The 24,432-nt window shown below is 47.3% G+C and overlaps 1 non-coding gene and 1 pseudogene across 1 annotated transcript; both read right to left on the bottom strand.

The window, feature by feature from the left end:
- Window positions 1–10,096: 10,096 nt before the first annotated feature.
- LOC135036010 (U1 spliceosomal RNA) lies at window positions 10,097–10,251 on the bottom strand (annotated as a pseudogene).
- Window positions 10,252–10,403: 152 nt separating this feature from the next.
- LOC135036009 (U1 spliceosomal RNA) lies at window positions 10,404–10,567 on the bottom strand. The gene has a single exon (XR_010230855.1). It is a non-coding gene; the product is annotated as a U1 spliceosomal RNA (small nuclear RNA).
- Between the last annotated feature and the right edge of the window lie 13,865 nt (window positions 10,568–24,432).

The raw sequence follows: 24,432 nt of genomic DNA, 5'->3' as shown, positions 1-24,432 counted from the left end.
CGGGCATTGCGATGTGTGGCATAGGGTATAACGGGCAGGGCATTGCGGTATGTGTCACAGGCATTACGGTGTATGGTATACTATATCACGGGCATTGTGGTATAATGTCTCAAGGTCATTGCAGTGTGTGGCATAATGTGTCACAGGCATTGTATGTGCTATAATGTATTGGGCATTGCAGTGTGTGGCATAATGTATCACGGACATTGCGGTGTGTGTCATAATGTGTCACAGACATTGTATGTGCTATAATGTATCAGGGGCATTGCAGTGTGAAGCATAATGTATAACGGGCATTGCGATTCCTGTCATAATGTGTCACAGGCATTACGGTGTGTGGCATAATGTGTCACAGACATTACGGTGTGTGGCATAATGTGTCGGGGGCATTACAGTGTGTGCATATTGTGTCGTGCATTATTGTGTGCGGCATAATGTCCTAAGGGCCATTGCAGTATGTGGCATAATGTATACTGGGCATTACTATAAGGAGGAAAAATGACAAATAATGTAAGGGGCATGAATCAGGATTATTTTTCTTTCCTGTGGTGGCAAACGTATGGGCGTGCAGGTTGCAAAACTGGGGTATAAGGTAGTCTTTTCCTGCAATGCCACGCCCCTTTATGCGAAACCACGCCCACTCCAACAAAACCACGCCCCTTTTTTGACGCGCGCGCCTTAGGCGCGCGCATATTTATCCCTTTCTTGCTCCCAATTATGGAGCATGAAGGGGGGGGGGGGGGGGGGCGCCGAAGAATTTTTTTGGCTTGGGGGAGAAAAAATTTCTAGTTACGCCACTGGATTGGACATATCCAGTGTGATGCGGCTGTAGATGATTTTTTGCTGTTTCTAACTTCTACATCAATGAATAAGTTTCAAAATAGAATGCATCAAGAGAACGGTGTTGGTAGTATAAAACTACCTACAGCACCTGGTATTCCCAGGTGGTCTCACATCCAAGAACAAAACCAGGCCTAAGATCAGGTGATATTGGGCATATACAGTGTGGTGTGGCTGTAGATGAGCTTAGTGGTTTTCTGTTAGAGTTCTACTTCTAACTACTCGTACATAAATGAATAAGCGGACGATTTATTAAACCTGGTGAAATTATAATTTGCATGGTGATAAAGTACCAGCCAATCAGCTCCTAATTGCCATGTCACAGGCTGGGTTTGAAAAATGACAGTTAGGAGCTGACTGGCTGGTACTTTATCACCTTGCACTTTATCAGTTCCCCAGGCTTAATAGATCTGCCCCAATGTTTCAAAATGGAATGCATCAAGAGAACGGTGTTGGTTTTGTAAAAATACACACAGCTCCTGGTATTTCCTGGTGGTCTCCCATCCAAGTACTAAAACCAGGACCAACACTGCTCAGCTTCCATGATCAGGAGAGATTGGGCAAATCCAGTGTGCTGTGGCTGTAGATGAGCTCGTGGTTTCTGTTAGAGCTCTTCTACTTCTAACTTCTGGTACATAAAAGAATATGTGTAAAAATTAAATGTACAGTACCAAGAAAAGGGTGTTGGTAGTTTAAAAACACCTAAAGAATCTGATAATACATGGATGGGAGACTGCTTGGTAGTAACAAAGTCCAATACTGCTTTGCTTCAAAGATCAAATGAGATTGGGCATATCCAGTGTGGTGTGGCTTTAGATAAGCTTTGTGGTTTCTGTTAGAGCTCTTCTACTTCTAACTACTGGTACATTAATGAATATGTATAAGGTTGTAGTTTATCCAATATCCCTTTACTACCTTACCTCCCCCCCCCCCCTCCCCTCCCCTCCCCTCCTTATAACTTCCTTTGTTCTCTCCTCCTCGTATGTGCGTTATTTGTTTTCTCATACGTCCTAGAGGATGCTGGGATCACATTAAGAACCATGGGGTATAGACGGGATCCGCAGGAGACATGGGCACTTTAAGACTTTCAAAGGGTGTGAACTGTCTCCTCCCTCTATACCCCTCCTCCAGACTCCAGTTTTAGAATTGTGCCCAGTGAGACTGGATGCACTACAGGGGAGCTCTACTGAGTTTCTCTGAAAAGACTTATGTTAGTTTTTCTTATTTTCAGGGAGGCTGCTGGCAACAGTCTCCCTGCTTCGTGGAACTTAGGGGAGAGAAGTATGACCAACTTCTAGTGAGTTCAATGGCTCTGCTTCTGGCTGACAGGACACCATTAGCTCCTGAGGGTGCTGATCGCTGGGTACGCCTAGATGCCCACTCCCGTAGCCTGCCATCACCCCCTTACAGAGCCAGAAGTCAGAAGACAGGCGAGTAGCAGAAGAACAGAAGACTTCTTCTCCAGTGATGGCATTCTGAGGTACCACGCAGCGAGCGGAATGCTGTGCGCCATGCTTCCACACAAACACAGGCACTGCAGGGTGCAGGGCATGTGGGTGGGTGGGGGGGGGCACCCTGGGCAGCATAAATTCCTCACAAAAGGCTGGCAAAAGTGGACATTAGTGCCTGGGCACTGTCCTTACCCCGCCAGCGTAATTAATTATTTGTTTCTGAGCGGGACAGAAGCGTGCCATTACAGCGGCGGGGCTTCTTCCTCACCTCACCAGCACATCTATAGAGCGTTACAAGTCTATCACTATAGAGTTTATTATTTCCCAGACTGTGTACTTTTGGCGCTGGGTTGTGAGCTGAAAAATCCTCTCTGTCCCTCTGACAGATTTACTGTAGGTCTATCCCCCATAAGCCGATGTGTCTGTGGGTACTTGGTACATGTGTGTCAACATGTCGGTGGCTGAATGTTTTTCCCAAGAGGAAACTATATTAGGAATGCAGACATATGATGGTGGCCCTGTTGGCACCACCAATAACTGACTGGGTGAAAGTTTCAATAATATCAGAGTGAGGTTGGATAAATCTGTGTCCCAGACACAGACGTAGAGAATAGATGTGATGTTCATGGCTATGCTTCTTTTCCCTCAGGCCCGCAAAAATGTTACTACACACTGATACTGACTCGGATACTGATTCCTATGTCGACCATAATATTTCCTGATTAGATCCAATATTGGCAAGGAGCATTCAGTACATGATTGTGGATATTAAGGACATATTAACATCACTGAGGACCCTGCTGTTCCTGACAAAGGGGTCTATATGTATGTATATATAGATATATAATGAAAGCTGATGTAACGTTTCTCCATCTCTGTTTGAGAAAGTCTGGGCCAGCTCGACAAGATGGCTTCAAATCCCCAAAAGGTTTCCGATTGTTTATTCATTTCCTGCTGCGGACAGAATAAAGTGGGAGTCACCCCCTGTTCTGCACGGGGCCCTGTCACAAATCCAGCGGATCGTATGCAGGAAGCTACATTATTTCTAGTTATGTAACCACGGGTACATTACTTAGACCTGCCATTACATGCGCATGGGTGAGTAGTAGTATTCAAGAATTGGTCGAATACCTTGTCTTCCGATATAGATATCTTGGAGAGATGGGATAATCCTTACGTTGGATCATATCAAGGACACTGCAGCATACTTACGACTGCAAGGGATATAGGACTCTTGAGTTCACGGGCCAATTTCATGGCAGTCTCGGATAGGAGGGCATTGTGGATTCACCAAGGGAATGCTGATGCTGACTCCAAGAAGAAAGGGAGTCTCTTCCCTATGAAGGTGAAGCCTTGTTTGGTGACTGCCTAGTTAATTTGATCTCGGCAGCTCCCGCAGGTAAGTCAACCTTCTTGCCCTATGTTCCCTCTCAACGGATGAAGACGCATCATTGTCTAACGCAGTCATTTTGTCCCAATAGATATGCAAGAAGTTAAGATTCCCCTTTCTTTGCAGGTAGAGGAAGGAGAAGAGGGAAGAGGTCTGTAGCCTCTTCAAGATCGCAGGAGCAGAGATCGTCCTCTGCTTCTGCCAAATCCACTGCATGACGCTGGGGCTCTCTTGCAGGAGCCCACACCAGTGGGGGCACGTCTAAAACACTTCAGTCAGTTCTGGATTAATTTGGACCTGGACTCGTGGGTTTTACAAATAGTGTCACAAGGGTACAAACTGGGGTTTCAAGACGTTCCCCCTCACCGATTGTTCAAATCGGCCTTAGTCAGCAGGGAGAAGGTTTTTATTCAAGCCTCTTCGTGCTCCCGAAGCCGGACGGCTCAGTCAGACCAATCTTAAATCTGAAATCCCTCAATTTCTACCTAAAGAAATTCAATTTCAAGATGGAATCTCTCAGGGTAGGGATCTCCAGTCCGGAGGAAGGAGATTTCATGGTTTTGGTAGACATAAGGATGCCTAATTACATGTTCCCGTTTAGCCACTGCATCAAGCTACCTGAGGTTTGCAATTCAGGATTGTCATTACCAATTTCAGACGTTGCCGTTTGGTCTGTCCACGGCTCCGAGGATTTTCACCAGGGTGATGGTGGAAATGATGGTTCTCCTTCGCAAGCAAGGAGTCACAATTATGCCGTACTTGGATGATCTCCTGATAAAGGCGAGATCCAGGGACCAGTTGGTGCAAAACATCTACTCTCCCTGACAGTTCTTCAACAACATGGTTGGCTCCTAAACTTGCCAAAATCGCAGTTGGTCCCAATGACGCGGTTGTTGTTTTTGGGAGTCATACTGTTAGGCGCCGGGGTCCGCTTGATGGTCTGCGCGGCCCGGCGCCTAGCAACTAGAGACGCCGTGCACGTACAGCCGCCGGCTCCCTAGCAACGCTAGACGCCGGGCGCGCTGAGCCGCACGGACCCTAGCAATGGGGACGCCACTGGCGGACCGCGTTCCCCGTTGCTAGGCTTTAGGAAATTAAGATATTCACCTGCTCTCTGGCCGTGCAGCAAGGCAGCTGCACGGCATTTATTCTAATCAGCCTTTAGCAGCTGATTGGAGGACTCCTTGTTAAATACACTCCCAGGGCTTCTCACAGACGCCGGTAATAGCTTCCTGCATGCTGCCTTTGTTTGCTGAGAGTCTGTTTCCAGTCCTGCTGTATCCGGTCATTCCAGTCCGCAGAAGTCCGGTATTCGGGAGTTGTCATCTCATCCCAAGAGGTCGTTTGGTTCCCTGGAGTCCTGACTGATCACCGTTTTATATCCAGTGGTGTTCGTGAGTTGCGGCTCTGCCGTGTGTTGCGGCTCAGCCGCTTTACCTTTTATATTTTGTGTTTGGAGCATTTGCGGAGGGTTCCGCTTCCACAAGTCCTCTCTGGTACTTAGCGGTGCCGGGTAGGAGAATTGGACAAGTGGATATTTTGGTTGTCCTTTTTCCTGGCGGTTTCTCCGCACATATTATAGTTTTGAGTTTGCTTAGCCCCTGGCCTGGTTGTTTAGTTAGAGGGCCTCTTGTTATCACCCTGTCTCGGGTTTCCCTTTGTCTCTCATTAAGACCGGGGGGCATCGAAGTTGGGCAGACATAATCCGCCCTTCAAACGCGGCTGCCAAGGGCTCAAGAAACCATAGTCTCGCAGGGGATTTCTGACAACACGGGTAAGACAACAGAGTTAGGGCGCCAGGGGCTATTTTCCTGTCCTGCTCCCTTCCCCAGCATTCCGTTCCAGTGCTCCAGTCCTTGCCATAAGATCTTCTCTGACCAGAGTGCTGGAATCATAACATTATTACCGGCCATACCAAAACTTAAAATTAAACGGGGTTTAATTTTTTCTCATTCAGTTTTGTGAGAGTTTATCGGCCTCATGAATCCAACAGGTTTAGTGCCAAATCCTGGTCAGCTCTTAGTCAGCCAGATTCAAGAACTTACTCAGATGGTTCAGGATCTTTCTCTTCGGGTGAAGTCGCAGGAAGATCTTTTGCGAGCTTCCCCAAGGGTAGTCCCTGAACCAAAGATGCATTTGCCTGACCGTTTTTCTGGTGATAGAAAAGAGTTTTTTAATTTTAAAGAATCCTGTAAACTTTATTTTCGTTTAAGACCGACTTCCTCGGGTACTGAATCTCAGCGGGTCGGGTTTATTATTTCTTTGCTCCAGGGGGATCCTCAGACCTGGGCATTTGGTTTAAGAGCAGAGGATCCGGCATTGTTGTCAGTTGACGCTTTTTTTGAGTCTTTAGGGCTCTTGTATGATGACCCTGATAGAGAGGCATCCGCTGAAAGTCAGTTGCGCGCTCTCAGACAGGGTAGAAATCCTGCAGAGGTTTATTGTACGGAGTTTCGCCGTTGGTCGAACGACTGTGGCTGGAATGACCCAGCCCTGCGCAGTCAGTTTCGCCTCGGCTTATCAGAGTCTATAAAAGACAGTCTCCTTCAGTACCCCGCTCCTGAGACTCTCGATAAACTCATGGAGCTTTCTATTAAGATTGATCGTCGTCTCAGAGAGCGGAGGGCTGAAAAAGGAGCACCTGTAAGGTCAAGTCCGTGTGTAAATTCCATTCCTGAAGACGTAGAGGAGACCATGCAGATGGGTCTCTCCCGGCTGTCTCCTGAAGAAAGAGCCAGAAGGCAAAATTCTGGTCTTTGTCTGTACTGTGGGGGTAAGGGACATTTTGCTCGTAATTGTCCGAACAAGTCGGGAAACGCTTTGACCAGGTGAATTGTGAGGGGGTTCACCTAGGTCTGCAGCTTATCTCCTCGAATAACTCCCTTTTAGTCCCAGTTAAAGTTTCCTTTGGCAGCCTCAGTTCTTCGGTGTCGGCTTTTGTTGACAGTGGAGCTGCAGGAAACTTTATGGATTTAACTTGGGCTAAGGCCTTAGGCATTCCTCAGTTACCTTTGGGTAGGTGTGTCACCATGCATGGCTTAGATGGGAGTCCGCTGTCTAATGGGATTATTTCTCTCCGTACACCCCCTGCACTACTTACAGTAGGAGCTCTACATTCCGAGAAAATCGAGTTCTTTCTTACATATTGCCCAGCAGTTCCAGTTGTTCTGGGTCACCCTTGGCTGGCCTTTCATAATCCCACCATTGATTGGCGGTCGGGGGAGATTTCACATTGGGGTACTTTTTGTGATAAGGAATGTATCACGTTTCCAGTCAGAGTAGCAGCTATCATTCCAGAACTCATTCCGGTGGAATACCAGGAGTTTGCTGATGTTTTCTCCAAAGGCAATGCGGACATTCTGCCTCCCCATCGGCCTTATGATTGTGCTATTGAGTTAATTCCTGGTGCCGCATTGCCAAAGGGAAGATTATATGCATTATCCGGGCCAGAAACTGCGGCTATGAATGATTATGTAAAGGAGAGCCTTGAGAAAGGATTTATTAGACCATCAAAATCTCCTTTAAGTGCAGGCTTCTTCTTTGTGGAGAAAAAGGATGGCTCGCTTAGACCTTGCATTGATTTTAGAGCCCTGAATAAGATCTCAGTTAAAAACACCTATCCTTTGCCGTTGATTTCTGTACTCTTTGATCAGTTACGTTCTGCTGTGATTTTTTCTAAAATTGACCTTAGAGGAGCGTACAACCTCATCCGAATTAAATCTGGAGATGAGTGGAAAACGGCCTTCAGTACTCAGTCGGGTCACTACGAATACCTGGTGATGCCGTTCGGCCTGTCCAATGCTCCGGCAGTTTTTCAAGACCTCATTAACGATGTGCTCCGTGACTTCCTAGGGAAATTCGTGGTCGTTTACTTAGACGACATCCTGATTTTTTCTAAATCAATGGAACAACATGTTACCCAGGTGCGTCTGGTTCTTCAAAAGTTATGTGAGAATCATTTATATGCCAAGCTGGAGAAGTGTGAGTTTCATGTCACGGAAGTATCTTTTTTAGGGTACATAATTTCCCCTCAGGGATTTTCCATGGAACCAAAGAAACTCCAGGCCATCCTTAGTTGGGCGCAACCCACCAATTTAAAAGCAATTAAGCGTTTTTTAGGGTTTGCGAATTATTATAGGAGGTTCATTCATTCTTTTTCTGACCTGGTTGCTCCCATTGTAGCTCTGACAAAGAAAGGAGCGGATCCTACCAACTGGTCGCATGAAGCTGAGTTGTCCTTCCGGGCCTTGAAACAAGCCTTTGTCTCGGCTCCAGTCCTCAGACATCCTAATCCGGAATTGCCCTTTGTGGTGGAGGTTGATGCCTTGGAGGTTGGAGTGGGGGCTATCCTTTCTCAAAAGGATCCGGAGTCTCTGGAGTTACATCCTTGTGCCTTTATGTCCAGGAAATTCTCCTCCGCTGAATCCAACTATGACGTTGGTAATCGGGAGTTACTGGCGGTAAAATGGGCTTTCGAGGAGTGGAGGCATTGGCTGGAGGGAGCAAAACATACTATTTCGGTATTGACTGACCATAAGAACCTGCAATACATTGAATCGGCTAAGCGGCTTAATGCCCGGCAGGCACGTTGGGCATTATTTTTTACGCGTTTCAAATTTATAATCACTTTCAGGCCTGGTTCCAAGAATACTAAGGCTGATGCCCTGTCACATAGCTTTCTTCCGGTTCACAATAACAATCCTGTTACCCCCATACTTCCATCTTCGGTCATCTGGGCGGGCCTCACACAAGATTTATTTACCCAGTTAAAACAGCTTCAACACCAAGCTCCTAGAATTACTCCTGCTGGTCGTCTTTACGTCCCTGAGTTTTTGAGAGTTACTGTTTTAACGGAATTCCATGATAACAAAGTTTCAGGGCATCCAGGAGTCTCTAAGACATTGGAGTTAGTCTCTCGCTCAGTATGGTGGCCTGGTCTTTCTAAAGACGTCAAGGAATTTGTTTATTCATGTCAGGTTTGTGCACAGCATAAGGTTCCCCGTTCCTTGCCCATCGGGCAACTTATGCCCTTAAATGTTCCTCTCAGGCCATGGTCTCATATTTCTATGGATTTTGTGGTTGACCTTCCCCTTTCAGCCGGATTCCGAGTCATATGGGTGGTAGTGGACCGTTTTAGTAAAATGGCTCATTTTATTGCTCTTCCCCGATTGCCTTCTGCCCAAGGGTTGGCAGTTTTGTTTCTCCGCCATGTATTCAGGCTTCATGGGTTGCCTACTGATATTGTTTCTGATCGGGGTCCACAATTCATCGCACAATTCTGGAAATGTTTTTGTGCCTCATTGAAGATGAAATTGTCGTTAACATCCGGTTACCACCCACAATCCAACGGGCAAACCGAACGAGTTAACCAATCATTGAAACAATATTTGCGCTTGTATTCAGCCAAACTCCAGAATGATTGGTCCGAGTTTCTTCCGTTGGCTGAATTTGCTTACAATAATTCTTGTCATTCCTCCACTAAAGAGTCTCCATTCTTTTCAGTTTTTGGTTTTCACCCCAGAGCTAATTCTTTTTTTCATCATTCCTCAGTCTCCTCGCTTACCTTAACCTCCCATCTCAGAGCCATTTGGAAAAAGGTGCACCTTGCTCTCAGAAAAGCGGCCTTTCGAGAGAAGAAATTTTCTGACAGGCTCCGACGTCCTTGCACTTTTAAGGTGGGAGATAGGGTGTGGTTGTCGACTCGCAACATCAGGCTTCGACAATCCTCAGCTAGACTGGGACCCAAATTTATTGGGCCATTTCTTATTATTAAAAGAGTCAACCCAGTTGCCTTTCGGTTACGTTTACCAAGATCTCTCCGGATTGGAAATACGTTTCATTGTTCCCTGTTGAAACAATACGTTTCTTCCAGTAGATTTCCTCGGAAGATCTCTCAGGGTAGATCTCCAGTAGATGTACAGGGACAACAGGAGTTCTTGGTAGAGAAGGTTCTCGATTCCAAATTGTCCCGGGATCGGCTGTATTTTCTGGTTCACTGGAAAGGCTATGGTCCGGAGGAAAGGTCTTGGGTCCTGGATAAGGATCTTCATGCCCCGAGGCTCAAGAGGGCATTTTTTCGGGAATTTCCTCAGAAACCTGGCTTTAGGGGTTCCTTGACCCCTCCTCAAGGGGGGGGTACTGTTTGGCGCCGGGGTCCGCTTGATGGTCTGCGCGGCCCGGCGCCTAGCAACTAGAGATGCCGTGCACGTACAGCCGCCGGCTCCCTAGCAACGCTAGACGCCGGGCGCGCTGAGCCGCACGGACCCTAGCAACGGGGACGCCACTGGCGGACCGCATTCCCCGTTGCTAGGCTTTAGGAAATTAAGATATTCACCTGCTCTCTGGCCGTGCAGCAAGGCAGCTGCACGGCATTTATTCTAATCAGCCATTAGCATTAGAGACCTGAGACAAAGAGATCTGAATTATATGAGAGCCGACCAGAGGAAACACAAATTATGCAGTCAAGTGTCCCACATTTGGGGAAATCGCAGATGCAGCACACCCAGAGTGCAATGGGTGAGCCTTGCCCTGGGAGAAGCACCTTCCTGATCATACCTGGCAGGTAAGTAGGAGTTGGGCAAGAGCTGAGGAGGGTCGCTGCTCGGGCACCCCCCTGTCAAGTGAAGGAGATCCAACTGAGGCAGCACAAGAGAACTCTCGAAAGAAGAACAAGGCTAGAGGAAGATCTGAGACACAGAAATCTGGCTTTTACCAGAGCTGACCAGAGGAAAGCACAAACACAGTCCCCCACTACCACAAATAATGCAGTCGAGTTTCCCACATTTGGGGAAATCACAGGGGTCAGCATACCCAGAATGCAATGAATGAACCTCACCCTGGGAGAACAATCTTCATGACCATGGTATCTCCTATGCAAAATAAGTATGATTTGGGATAGGGCTGGGGAGGGCCGCTGCTCAGGCACATCTCTGTCAAGTAAAGGAGATTCAACTGAGGCAGCACAACCTAACCGTGGTTTTTTTTTCATTCTTTATACCGTCATAGTGTCATACTAGTTGTTACGAGTATACTACTATCTCTTTATCAACCAGTGTACAGTGCGGTAGTTCACGGCTGTGGCTACCTCTGTGTCGGCAGTCGGCAGGCAGTCCGTCCATCCATAATTGTATTATAATATATACCACCTAACCGTGGTTTTTTTTTCATTCTTTATACCGTCATAGTCAGTCATACTAGTTGTTACGAGTATACTACTATCTCTTTATCAACCAGTGTACAGTGCGGTAGTTCACGGCTGTGGCTACCTCTGTGTCGGAACTCGGCAGGCAGTCCGTCCATCCATAATTGTATTACAATATATACCACCTAACCGTGGTTTTTTTTTCATTCTTTATACCGTCATAGTCAGTCATACTAGTTGTTACGAGTATACTACTATCTCTTTATCAACCAGTGTACAGTGCGGTAGTTCACGGCTGTGGCTACCTCTGTGTCGGAACTCGGCAGGCAGTCCGTCCATCCATAATTGTATTACAATATATACCACCTAACCGTGGTTTTTTTTTCATTCTTTATACCGTCATAGTCAGTCATACTAGTTGTTACGAGTATACTACTATCTCTTTATCAACCAGTGTACAGTGCGGTAGTTCACGGCTGTGGCTACCTCTGTGTCGGAACTCGGCAGGCAGTCCGTCCATCCATAATTGTATTATTATAATATATACCACCTAACCGTGGTTTTTTTTTCATTCTTTATACCGTCATAGTGTCATACTAGTTGTTACGAGTATACTACTATCTCTTTATCAACCAGTGTACAGTGCGGTAGTTCACGGCTGTGGCTACCTCTGTGTCGGCAGTCGGCAGGCAGTCCGTCCATCCATAATTGTATTATAATATATACCACCTAACCGTGGTTTTTTTTTCATTCTTTATACCGTCATAGTCAGTCATACTAGTTGTTACGAGTATACTACTATCTCTTTATCAACCAGTGTACAGTGCGGTAGTTCACGGCTGTGGCTACCTCTGTGTCGGAACTCGGCAGGCAGTCCGTCCATCCATAATTGTATTACAATATATACCACCTAACCGTGGTTTTTTTTTCATTCTTTATACCGTCATAGTCAGTCATACTAGTTGTTACGAGTATACTACTATCTCTTTATCAACCAGTGTACAGTGCGGTAGTTCACGGCTGTGGCTACCTCTGTGTCGGCACTCGGCAGGCAGTCCGTCCATCCATAATTGTATTACAATATATACCACCTAACCGTGGTTTTTTTATACCACCTAACCGTGGCAGTCCGTCCATAATTGTATACTAGTATCCAATCCATCCATCTCCATTGTTTACCTGAGGTGCCTTTTAGTTCTGCCTATAAAATATGGAGAACAAAAAAGTTGAGGTTCCAAAATTAGGGAAAGATCAAGATCCACTTCCACCTCGTGCTGAAGCTGCTGCCACTAGTCATGGCCGAGACGATGAAATGCCAGCAACGTCGTCTGCCAAGGCCGATGCCCAATGTCATAGTACAGAGCATGTCAAATCCAAAACACCAAATATCAGAAAAAAAAGGACTCCAAAACCTAAAATAAAATTGTCGGAGGAGAAGCGTAAACTTGCCAATATGCCATTTACCACACGGAGTGGCAAGGAACGGCTGAGGCCCTGGCCTATGTTCATGGCTAGTGGTTCAGCTTCACATGAGGATGGAAGCACTCAGCCTCTCGCTAGAAAACTGAAAAGACTCAAGCTGGCAAAAGCACCGCAAAGAACTGTGCGTTCTTTGAAATCCCAAATCCACAAGGAGAGTCCAATTGTGTCGGTTGCGATGCCTGACCTTCCCAACACTGGACGTGAAGAGCATGCGCCTTCCACCATTTGCACGCCCCCTGCAAGTGCTGGAAGGAGCACCCGCAGTCCAGTTCCTGATAGAGATGAGCGGGTTCGGTTTCTCTGAAACCGAACCCGCACGAACTTCATGTTTTTTTCACGGGTCCGAGCAGACTCGGATCCTCCCGCCTTGCTCGGTTAACCCGAGCGCGCCCGAACGTCATCATGACGCTGTCGGATTCTCGCGAGACTCGGATTCTATATAAGGAGCCGCGCGTCGCCGCCATTTTCACACGTGCATTGAGATTGATAGGGAGAGGACGTGGCTGGCGTCCTCTCCATTAGAAATTAGATTAGAAGAGAGAGAGAGATTGTGCAGAGTCAGACAGAGTTTACCACAGTGACCAGTGCAGTTGTTGTTAGTTAACTTTTATTTATTTTAATATAATATATCCGTTCTCTGCTATATCCGTTCTCTGCCTGAAAAAAAACGATACACAGCAGCAGCCAGTCACACAGTGTGACTCAGTCTGTGTGCACTCAGCTCAGCCCAGTGTGCTGCACATCAATGTATAAAAGGCAAAGCTTATAATAATTGTGGGGGAGACTGGGGAGCACTGCAGGTTGTTATAGCAGGAGCCCCCAGGAGTACATAATATTATATTAATTTAAAATTAAACAGTGCACACTTTTGCTGCAGGAGTGCCACTGCCAGTGTGACTAGTGGTGACCAGTGCCTGACCACCAGTATAGTAGTATATTGTTGTATGTATTGTATACTATCTCTTTATCAACCAGTCTATATTAGCAGCAGACACAGTACAGTGCGGTAGTTCACGGCTGTGGCTACCTCTGTGTCGGCAGTCGGAACTCGGCAGGCAGTCCGTCCATCCATAATTGTATTACAATATATACCACCTAACCGTGGTATTTTTTTTTCTTTCTTTATACCGTCGTCATAGTGTCATACTAGTTGTTACGAGTATACTACTATCTCTTTATCAACCAGTGTACAGTGCGGTAGTTCACGGCTGTGGCTACCTCTGTGTCGGCAGTCGGCAGGCAGTCCGTCCATCCATAATTGTATTATTATTATAATATATACCACCTAACCGTGGTTTTTTTTTCATTCTTTATACCGTCGTCATAGTGTCATACTAGTTGTTACGAGTATACTACTATCTCTTTATCAACCAGTGTACAGTGCGGTAGTTCACGGCTGTGGCTACCTCTGTGTCGGAACTCGGCAGGCAGTCCGTCCATCCATAATTGTATTATATACCACCTAACCGTGGTTTTTTTATACCACCTAACCGTGGCAGTCCGTCCATAATTGTATACTAGTATCCAATCCATCCATCTCCATTGTTTACCTGAGGTGCCTTTTAGTTCTGCCTATAAAATATGGAGAACAAAAAAGTTGAGGTTCCAAAATTAGGGAAAGATCAAGATCCACTTCCACCTCGTGCTGAAGCTGCTGCCACTAGTCATGGCCGAGACGATGAAATGCCAGCAACGTCGTCTGCCAAGGCCGATGCCCAATGTCATAGTACAGAGCATGTCAAATCCAAAACACCAAATATCAGAAAAAAAAGGACTCCAAAACCTAAAATAAAATTGTCGGAGGAGAAGCGTAAACTTGCCAATATGCCATTTACCACACGGAGTGGCAAGGAACGGCTGAGGCCCTGGCCTATGTTCATGGCTAGTGGTTCAGCTTCACATGAGGATGGAAGCACTCAGCCTCTCGCTAGAAAAATGAAAAGACTCAAGCTGGCAAAAGCAGCACAGCAAAGAACTGTGCATTCTTCGAAATCCCAAATCCGAATTCCGAGCCCACCCGCTGGCGGTGATGCAGGGCAGTCTGGAGCGACTGCTGATGCTGACATCTGGTCCGGACTGAAGGACCTGACAACCATTACGGACATGTCGTCTACTGTCACTGCATATGATTCTCTCACCATTGATAGAATGGTGGAGGATTATATGAGTGACCGCATCCAAGTAGGCACGTCACACAGTCCGTACTTATACTGGCAGGAAAAAGAGGCAATTTGGAGGCCCTTGCACAAACTGGCTTTATTCTACCTAAGTTGCCCTCCCACAAGTGTGTACTCCGAAAGAGTGTTTAGTGCCGCCGCTCACCTTGTCAGCAATCGGCGTACGAGGTTACATCCAGAAAATGTGGAGAAGATGATGTTCATTAAAATGAATTATAATCAATTCCTCCGCGGAGACATTGACCAGCAGCAATTGCCTCCACAAAGTACACAGGGAGCTGACATGGTGGATTCCAGTGGGGACGAATTGATAATCTGTGAGGAGGGGGATGTACACGGTGATATATCGGAGGATGATGATGAGGTGGACATCTTGCCTCTGTAGAGCCAGTTTGTGCAAGGAGAGATTAATTGCTTCTTTTTTGGTGGGGGTCCAAACCAACCCGTCATTTCAGTCACAGTCGTGTGGCAGACCCTGTCACTGAAATGATGGGTTGGTTAAAGTGTGCATGTCCTGTTTTGTTTATACAACATAAGGGTGGGTGGGAAGGGCCCAAGGACAATTCCATCTTGCACCTCTTTTTTCTTTTATTTTTCTTTGCGTCATGTGCTGTTTGGGGAGGGTTTTTTGGAAGGGACATCCTGCGTGACACTGCAGTGCCACTCCTAGATGGGCCCGGTGTTTGTGTCGGCCACTAGGGTCGCTTATCTTTCTCACACAGTCAGCTACCTCATTGCGCCTCTTTTTTTCTTTGCGTCATGTGCTGTTTGGGGAGGGTTTTTTGGAAGGGACATCCTGCGTGACACTGCAGTGCCACTCCTAGATGGGCCAGGTGTTTGTGTCGGCCACTAGGGTCGCTAATCTTACTCACACAGCTACCTCATTGCGCCTCTTTTTTTCTTTGCGTCATGTGCTGTTTGGGGAGGGTTTTTTGGAAGGGACATCCTGCGTGACACTGCAGTGCCACTCCTAGATGGGCCCGGTGTTTGTGTCGGCCACTAGGGTCGCTAATCTTACTCACACAGCTACCTCATTGCGCCTCTTTTTTACTTTGCGTCATGTGCTGTTTGGGGAGGGTTTTTTGGAAGGGACATCCTGCGTGACACTGCAGTGCCACTCCTAGATGGGCCCGGTGTTTGTGTCGGCCACTAGGGTCGCTGAGCTTAGTCATCCAGCGACCTCGGTGCAAATTTTAGGACTAAAAATAATATTGTGAGGTGTAAGGTGTTCAGAATAGACTGAAAATGAGTGTTAATTATGGTTATTGAGGTTAATAATACTATGGGATCAAAATGACCCCCAAATTCAATGTTTTAAGATGTTTTTTAGGGTTTTTTGAAAAAACCACCCGAATCCAAAACACACCCGAATCCGACAAAAAAAATTCGGTGAGGTTTTGCCAAAACGCGGTCGAACCCAAAACACGGCCGCGGAACCGAACCCAAAACCAAAACACAAAACCCGAAAAATTTCAGGCGCTCATCTCTAGTTCCTGATAGTCAGATTGAAGATGTCAGTGTTGAAGTACACCAGGATGAGGAGGATATGGGTGTTGCTGGCGCTGGGGAGGAAATTGACCAGAAGGATTCTGATGGTGAGGTGGTTTGTTTAAGTCAGGCACCCGGGGAGACACCTGTTGTCCGTGGGAGGAATATGGCCGTTGACATGCCAGGTGAAAATACCAAAAAAATCAGCTCTTCGGTGTGGAGGTATTTCACCAGAAATGCGGACAACAGGTGTCAAGCCGTGTGTTCCCTTTGTCAAGCTGTAATAAGTAGGGGTAAGGACGTTAACCACCTCGGAACATCCTCCCTTATACGTCACCTGCAGCGCATTCATAATAAGTCAGTGACAAGTTCAAAAACTTTGGGTGACAGCGGAAGCAGTCCACTGACCAGTAAATCCCTTCCTCTTGTAACCAAGCTCACGCAAACCACCCCACCAACTCCCTCAGTGTCAATTTCCTCCTTCCCCAGGAATGCCAATAGTCCTGCAGGCCATGTCACTGGCAAGTCTGACGAGTCCTCTCCTGCCTGGGATTCCTCCGATGCATCCTTGCGTGTAACGCCTACTGCTGCTGGCGCTGCTGTTGTTGCCGCTGGGAGTCGATGGTCATCCCAGAGGGGAAGTCGTAAGCCCACTTGTACTACTTCCAGTAAGCAATTGACTGTTCAACAGTCCTTTGCGAGGAAGATGAAATATCACAGCAGTCATCCTACTGCAAAGCGGATAACTGAGTCCTTGACAACTATGTTGGTGTTAGACGTGCGTCCGGTATCCGCCGTTAGTTCACAGGGAACTAGACAATTTATTGAGGCAGTGTGCCCCCGTTACCAAATACCATCTAGGTTCCACTTCTCTAGGCAGGCGATACCGAGAATGTACACGGACGTCAGAAAAAGACTCACCAGTGTCCTAAAAAATGCAGTTGTACCCAATGTCCACTTAACCACGGACATGTGGACAAGTGGAGCAGGGCAGGGTCAGGACTATATGACTGTGACAGCCCACTGGGTAGATGTATGGACTCCCGCCGCAAGAACAGCAGCGGCGGCACCAGTAGCAGCATCTCGCAAACGCCAACTCTTTCCTAGGCAGGCTACGCTTTGTATCACCGCTTTCCAGAATACGCACACAGCTGAAAACCTCTTACGGCAACTGAGGAAGATCATCGCGGAATGGCTTACCCCAATTGGACTCTCCTGTGGATTTGTGGCATCGGACAACGCCAGCAATATTGTGTGTGCATTAAATATGGGCAAATTCCAGCACGTCCCATGTTTTGCACATACCTTGAATTTGGTGGTGCAGAATTTTTTAAAAAACGACAGGGGCGTGCAAGAGATGCTGTCGGTGGCCAGAAAAATTGCTGGACACTTTCGGCGTACAGGCACCACGTACAGAAGACTGGAGCACCACCAAAAACTACTGAACCTGCCCTGCCATCATCTGAAGCAAGAAGTGGTAACGAGGTGGAATTCAACCCTCTATATGCTTCAGAGGTTGGAGGAGCAGCAAAAGGCCATTCAAGCCTATACAATTGAGCACGATATAGGAGATGGAATGCACCTGTCTCAAGTGCAGTGGAGAATGATTTCAACGTTGTGCAAGGTTCTGATGCCCTTTGAACTTGCCACACGTGAAGTCAGTTCAGACACTGCCAGCCTGAGTCAGGTCATTCCCCTCTTCAGGCTTTTGCAGAAGAAGCTGGAGGCATTGAAGAAGGAGCTAACACGGAGCGATTCCGCTAGGCATGTGGGACTTGTGGATGCAGCCCTTAATTCGCTTAACAAGGATTCACGGGTGGTCAATCTGTTGAAATCAGAGCACTACATTTTGGCCACCGTGCTCGATCCTAGATTTAAAGCCTACCTTGGATCTCTCTTTCCGGCAGACACAGGTCTGCTGGGGTTGAAAGACCTGCTGGTGACAAAATTGTCAAGTCAAGCGGAACGCGACCTGTCAACATCTCCTCCTTCACATTCTCCCGCAACTGGGGGTGCGAGGAAAAGGCTCAGAATTCCGAGCCCACCCGCTGGCGGTGATGCAGGGCAGTCTGGAGCGACTGCTGATGCTGACATCTGGTCCGGACTGAAGGACCTGACAACGATTACGGACATGTCGTCTACTGTCACTGCATATGATTCTCTCAACATTGATAGAATGGTGGAGGATTATATGAGTGACCGCATCCAAGTAGGCACGTCACACAGTCCGTACTTATACTGGCAGGAAAAAGAGGCAATTTGGAGGCCCTTGCACAAACTGGCTTTATTCTACCTAAGTTGCCCTCCCACAAGTGTGTACTCCGAAAGAGTGTTTAGTGCCGCCGCTCACCTTGTCAGCAATCGGCGTACGAGGTTACATCCAGAAAATGTGGAGAAGATGATGTTCATTAAAATGAATTATAATCAATTCCTCCGCGGAGACATTGACCAGCAGCAATTGCCTCCACAAAGTACACAGGGAGCTGAGATGGTGGATTCCAGTGGGGACGAATTGATAATCTGTGAGGAGGGGGATGTACACGGTGATATATCGGAGGGTGAAGATGAGGTGGACATCTTGCCTCTGTAGAGCCAGTTTGTGCAAGGAGAGATTAATTGCTTCTTTTTTGGGGGGGGTCCAAACCAACCCGTCATATCAGTCACAGTCGTGTGGCAGACCCTGTCACTGAAATGATGGGTTGGTTAAAGTGTGCATGTCCTGTTTTGTTTATACAACATAAGGGTGGGTGGGAGGGCCCAAGGATAATTCCATCTTGCACCTCTTTTTTCTTTTCTTTTTCTTTGCATCATGTGCTGATTGGGGAGGGTTTTTTGGAAGGGACATCCTGCGTGACACTGCAGTGCCACTCCTAGATGGGCCCGGTGTTTGTGTCGGCCACTAGGGTCGCTAATCTTACTGCCCGTCAGCAGCTATTCTAATGTTGCTGCCAACGGGTGCGACATGTTTATTTCAGCTCGCTACCCCCAGGGGAAACAAGCTGAAATGTGTGCAAAGAGACCCATTTGGGCAACCAAACGGTGTCTTTTCATGATCGCGCCCATTACTTTATTCAGGTTTAGGTGCTTTGTGCACCTAAACCAGAGTGTAATGGGCGCAATAATTGAGGGCATTTGAATTTCCCTTATATGTGTGTGTGTGTGATATACACACAGACACACATACTGTATTTCTTTATATAATGGACACCTCAGTTTCTCAGTATTCTATTTCTATTCATTCATGTCCTGCCCCCTACTCTGTCAGACCCCTTCCCCTCTACTTTTCTGACCCCAAACGCCACTCATTCTTGTTGAGTGCTGGTGGGCCCATTCAGAATTTTGCTATGGGGCCCACAAAGGTCTAGTTACGCCACTGGGCAGGGTTGTAGAGGAGGCGGTGCAAGGCATCCTGGGAACAGTCAAAGCTTTAGCCTGTTGGTGCCTTGGATCAAGATCCAACTCTACACCCCGATGTTAGTGTAGTGCCTTTTGGGGTTAAGGTTTTACAGAAAGTTACAGGTTTTTTTAATTTAGTAAAATATGCCCCATTTTAAAGATAGGGCATTTACATTTGTTGCACCTGTTGCAGTACATAGCAGCCTGCAGGGCATGTACAGTGGCTTCATTTGGGTGCACATACATTGCCGGCTCCTGGTCGCAAACTGAAATTATTGTGTGTAAGTGGAATTAGCGGTGTTTATGTCATACAGGGGGGTGGGGGAGGTTTGTGGTTGGTGGGGGGCACGCTGTGTGATTATTATCCTGCATCTATACATACATGCGCTAACACCTGGACATACACTGATGTACCCACACCTAATATCCATACATACACGCCCTGACACCTGGACATACACCAACATTCCCACACCTGCATCTATACATACACATGCTGACACCTGGACATACACCAACATACAAGCACCTGCATCTATATATACACGCGCTGACAAATGGACATACACCGACGTACCCACACTTGCATCTATACATACATGCACTGACATCTGGACATACAAGCACCTGCATCTATACATACACGCGCTGACACCTGAACCTACACTGACGTTCCCACACCTGCATCTATACATACACATTCTGACACCTGGACATACACAGACGTACCCACACCTGCATCTATACATACACGCGTTGACACCTGGACGTACACTGACGTACACACACCTACATCTATATATGCATGGATGCAAATGTGGGTACGTCTGTATACGTCCAGGTGTTAGCATGTATATGTATAGATGTTAGGTGTGGGTACATCAGTGTATGTCCAGGTGTCAGCACATGTATGTATAGATTCACATGTGGGTAAGCCGGTGTACGTCCACGTGTCAGCATGTGTAGGTATAGATGCAGGTGTGGGTACGTTGGTGTACGTTTAGGGGTCAGCGTGTTAATCTATAGATGTTGGTGTGTGTATGTCAGTGTACGTACAGATATAGGTGTGTGTATGTATGTATGTATGTATGTATGTATATGTATAGAGGAAGGTGTGATACATACATATAACACATACATGATAGATACATACATATATCACACACACGATAGATAGATAGATAGATAGATAGATAGAACACATACATACAAGATAGATACATACATACATACATGATAGATACATATATATATATACACACACATACGATAGATAGATAGATACATACATATATATATATATATATATATCACAAACATATATGATTCATACATATATCACACACACATACATGATACATACATGAGAAAGACCTGGGATGTTGATGAGGCCAGGGCCCCCTGCTGATGTTGCGTTGAGGAAGGCAGTGTTCCAGGGCGGATGCCAGTCGGGGAGAGCGCCGCGCAGCCCGGGAAAAATACTGCTGAGGAGCTACATCTGGAAGAGCCCCTGGGAGGGAGAGTGCCACATGCCCAATCCTGCGTGGCAGACTCTGCAGGCCTGCACATGGGAAGGGAGGTCTCTGGCCACACATACTCACCCTTCTGCTGAAGCCCCGCTGCTGTCCCCATCAGCGCTCTCCAGCGGGGAGCGGGGCCAGGATGAACCTCAACCTGTGAGAACTATCTTCATGATCAAGAGATCTCATATGCAAGATAAGTATGTGTTGGGATAGGGCTGGGGAGGGCGGCTGCTCGGGCACACCCCCGTCAAGTTAAGGAGATTTAACTGAGGAAGCACAAGGGAACTCTCGTCTGGGGACAACAACTGCAGGGAGACCACATCTTTTCAGATGAACATGGGAGGGCGGAAGGCTGCCTAATACTGAAGCACCCTCAGACATTAAACCATATGCAACAACTATTGCAAGCATTCCTGGGGGAAGGTCTGCAGCAGACGGATTTGCATACGGTGATGTCATCCAAGCAGTGGGCCAAAGTTGGCTGGAACCCTCATCTGTATATGAAAAGAGAAAAGGGGCATGCAGGGCATGGCGGCCTTTTGCGGCGCTTGTATAACCCCATGTTTGCATTAAACACCCCCACCCTCTTTCGGTGTGGGGCTCATGTTGGCCATGCCCAAGCCCCTGAAGCATTCAAGCTGATTTCTTGCAGCAGCTGGGCACTGTAACAGCTTCAGAGCTGCTCTACAAGACAAGTAAAAGGGTGTGGGCCCTGCAGCACCACCTGTAGTTTGCATACACACATATATAGGACAGCATCTCTTATATGCCCCAGGGTCAATAAAATAGTATCCTTGTCTAGGCTATCCATCCCCTCAGATAAGGTATTTGTCCATGCCGCTACAGCACTACACACCCAGGCCGACGCAATTGCCGGTCTGAGTAAGGTACCTGAATGTGTATAAATGGACTTCAGGGTAATCTCCTGTTTGCGGTCAGCACACTCTTTGAAGGTAGCCGTATCCTGGGACGGGAGGGCTACCTTCTTGGATAAGCGTGTTAATGCTTTGTCCACCCTAGGGGAGCATTCCCATCGTAACCTATCCGTTGATGGGAAAGGATACGCCATAAGAATCCTTTTGGAAATCTGCAGTCTTTTATCTGGAGACTCCCAAGCTTTTTCACATAACTCGTTCAGCTCGTGTGAGGGGGGAAAGGTTACCTCAGGCTTCTTTCCCTTGTACATATGTACCCTCTTGTCAGCGACAGGGGGTTCCTCTGTGATGTGCAAAACATCTTTTATTGCCATAATCATAAATCGAATGGATTTTGCCAATTTTGGCTGTAACTTTGCATCATCGTAATCGACACTGGAGTCAGAATCCGTGTCGGTATCTGTGTCAACAATCTGGGATAGTGGGCGCTTATGAGACCCTGACAGTCCCTGCAACATAGGATCAGGCATGGGTTGAAACCCTGACTGTCCCAAAGCTTCTGCCTTGTCTAATCTTTTGTGCAATGAGTTTACACTAGCATTTAAAACATTCCACATATCCATCCAATCAGCTGTCGGCGGAGACACCACATTCATTTGCTCCCGCTCCTCTCTAATATAGCCTTCTTCCTCAGACATGTCGACACACGTGTACCGACACACTACACACACAGGGAATGCTTTTTCTGAAGACAGTTTCCCCACAAGGCCCTTTGGAGAGAGAGAGAGAGTATGCCAGCACCCCCCCCAGCGCTATATAACCCAGGAATAAAACAGTAACTTAATGTTTGCCCAGTAGTGCTGCTGTATGTAATTTGCGAATTATGTGCCCCCCCCACCCCTCTTTTCAACCCTCTTGTCTAACGTGGTATAAGCAGGGTAGAGTCCGGGGAGCTTCCTCTCAGCTGTGCTGTGGAGAAAAAATGGCGCTGGTGAGTGCTGAGGGAGAAGCCCCGCCCCCTCGGAGGCGGGCTTCTGTCCCGCTTAAACTGTAAAATTGGTGGGGGCTTATACATATATAAAGTGCCCAGCTGTATATATGTTATATTTTTTGCGAAAGAGGTTTATATTGCTGCCCAGGGCGCCCCCCCTGCGCCCTGCACCCTTACAGTGACCGGAGTATGTGAGGTGTATGGGAGCAAAGGCGCACAGCTGCAGTGCTATGCGTTACCTCAGTGAAGATCATGAAGTCTTCTGCCGCCTCTGAAGTCTTCTTTTCTTCTCATACTCACCCGGCTTCTATCTTCCGGCTCTGCGAGGGGGACGGCGGCGCGGCTCTGGGACGGATGGCGAGGGTGAGATCCTGCGTACCAATCCCACTGGAGCTAATGGTGTCCAGTAGCCTAAGAAGCAGGACCTTGCAACTCAGAGAGTAGGGCTGCTTCTCTCCCCTCAGTCCCTCGATGAGGGAGTCTGTTGCCAGCAGTGCTCCCTGAAAATTAAAAACCTAACAAAATACTTTCTGTCAGAAAGCTCAGGAGAGCTCCTGAAAAGCACCCAGTCTCCACTGGGTACAGTATCAAACTGAGTTCTGGAGGAGGGGCATAGAGGGAGGAGCCAGTGCACACCCAGAACTAAAGTCTTTCTTAAAGTGCCCATGTCTCCTGCGGAGCCCGTCTATCCCCATGGTCCTTACGGAGTCCACAGCATTCTCTAGGACGTTAGAGAAAATAGGATTTTAATACCTACCGGTAAATCCTTTTCTCTTAGTCCGTAGAGGATGATGGGCACCCGTCCCAGTGCGTACTGTGTCTGCAGTTATTAAATGGCCCTTAACTCCAGAACATTTATGTGGAGATGAAAACATCCAAGGAAGACTTGACCATCTTCCTTGGATGTTTTCCCCCTGTGTGACTGCTCTCCAGCCTCGGAGGGTTGCATCCGTGGTCCCTAGGATCCCGTCCTGGATCCCGAACCATCGCCCCTCTAGGTGGTGAGAACTGTGCAGCCACCAATGGAGTGAGATTCTGGTCTTGGAAGACAGGATTATCCTCCGGTGCATGTGTAGGTGGGATCCGGACCACTTGTCCAACAGGTCCCACTGGAACACTCTGGCATGGAACCTGCCAAACTGAATGGCCTCGTAGGCCGCAACCATCTTCCCCAGCAACTGAATGCATTGATGGATTAACACTCTTGCTGGTTTCAGAATTTGTTTGACCAGACTCTGGATCTCCAGAGCCTTTCCACTAGAAGAAAACCTCTTCTGTGTCCAGTATCACTCCCAAAAACAACAACCGCGTCATTGGGACCAACTGCGATTTTGGCAAGTTTAGGAGCCAACCATGTTGTTGAAGAACTGTCAGGGAGAGTAGATGTTTTGCACCAACTGGTCCCTGGATCTCGCCTTAATCAGGAGATCATCCAAGTACGGGATAATTGTGACTCCTTGCTTGCGAAGGAGAACCATCATTTCCGCCATCACCCTGGTGAAAATCCTCGGAGCCGTGGACAGACCAAACGGCAACGTCTGAAATTGGTAATGACAATCCTGAATTGCAAACCTCAGGTAGCTTGATGCAGTGGCTAAATGGGAACATATAAGTAGGCATCCTTTATGTCTACCAAAACCATGAAATCTCCTTTATCCCCCGGACTGGAGATCACTAC

The sequence above is a fragment of the Pseudophryne corroboree genome, unplaced genomic scaffold (genome assembly GCF_028390025.1).
Source record: "Pseudophryne corroboree isolate aPseCor3 unplaced genomic scaffold, aPseCor3.hap2 scaffold_625, whole genome shotgun sequence".
Classification (NCBI taxonomy): Eukaryota; Metazoa; Chordata; class Amphibia; order Anura; family Myobatrachidae; genus Pseudophryne; species Pseudophryne corroboree.
This window is presented reverse-complemented; position numbering and strand designations above follow the sequence as displayed.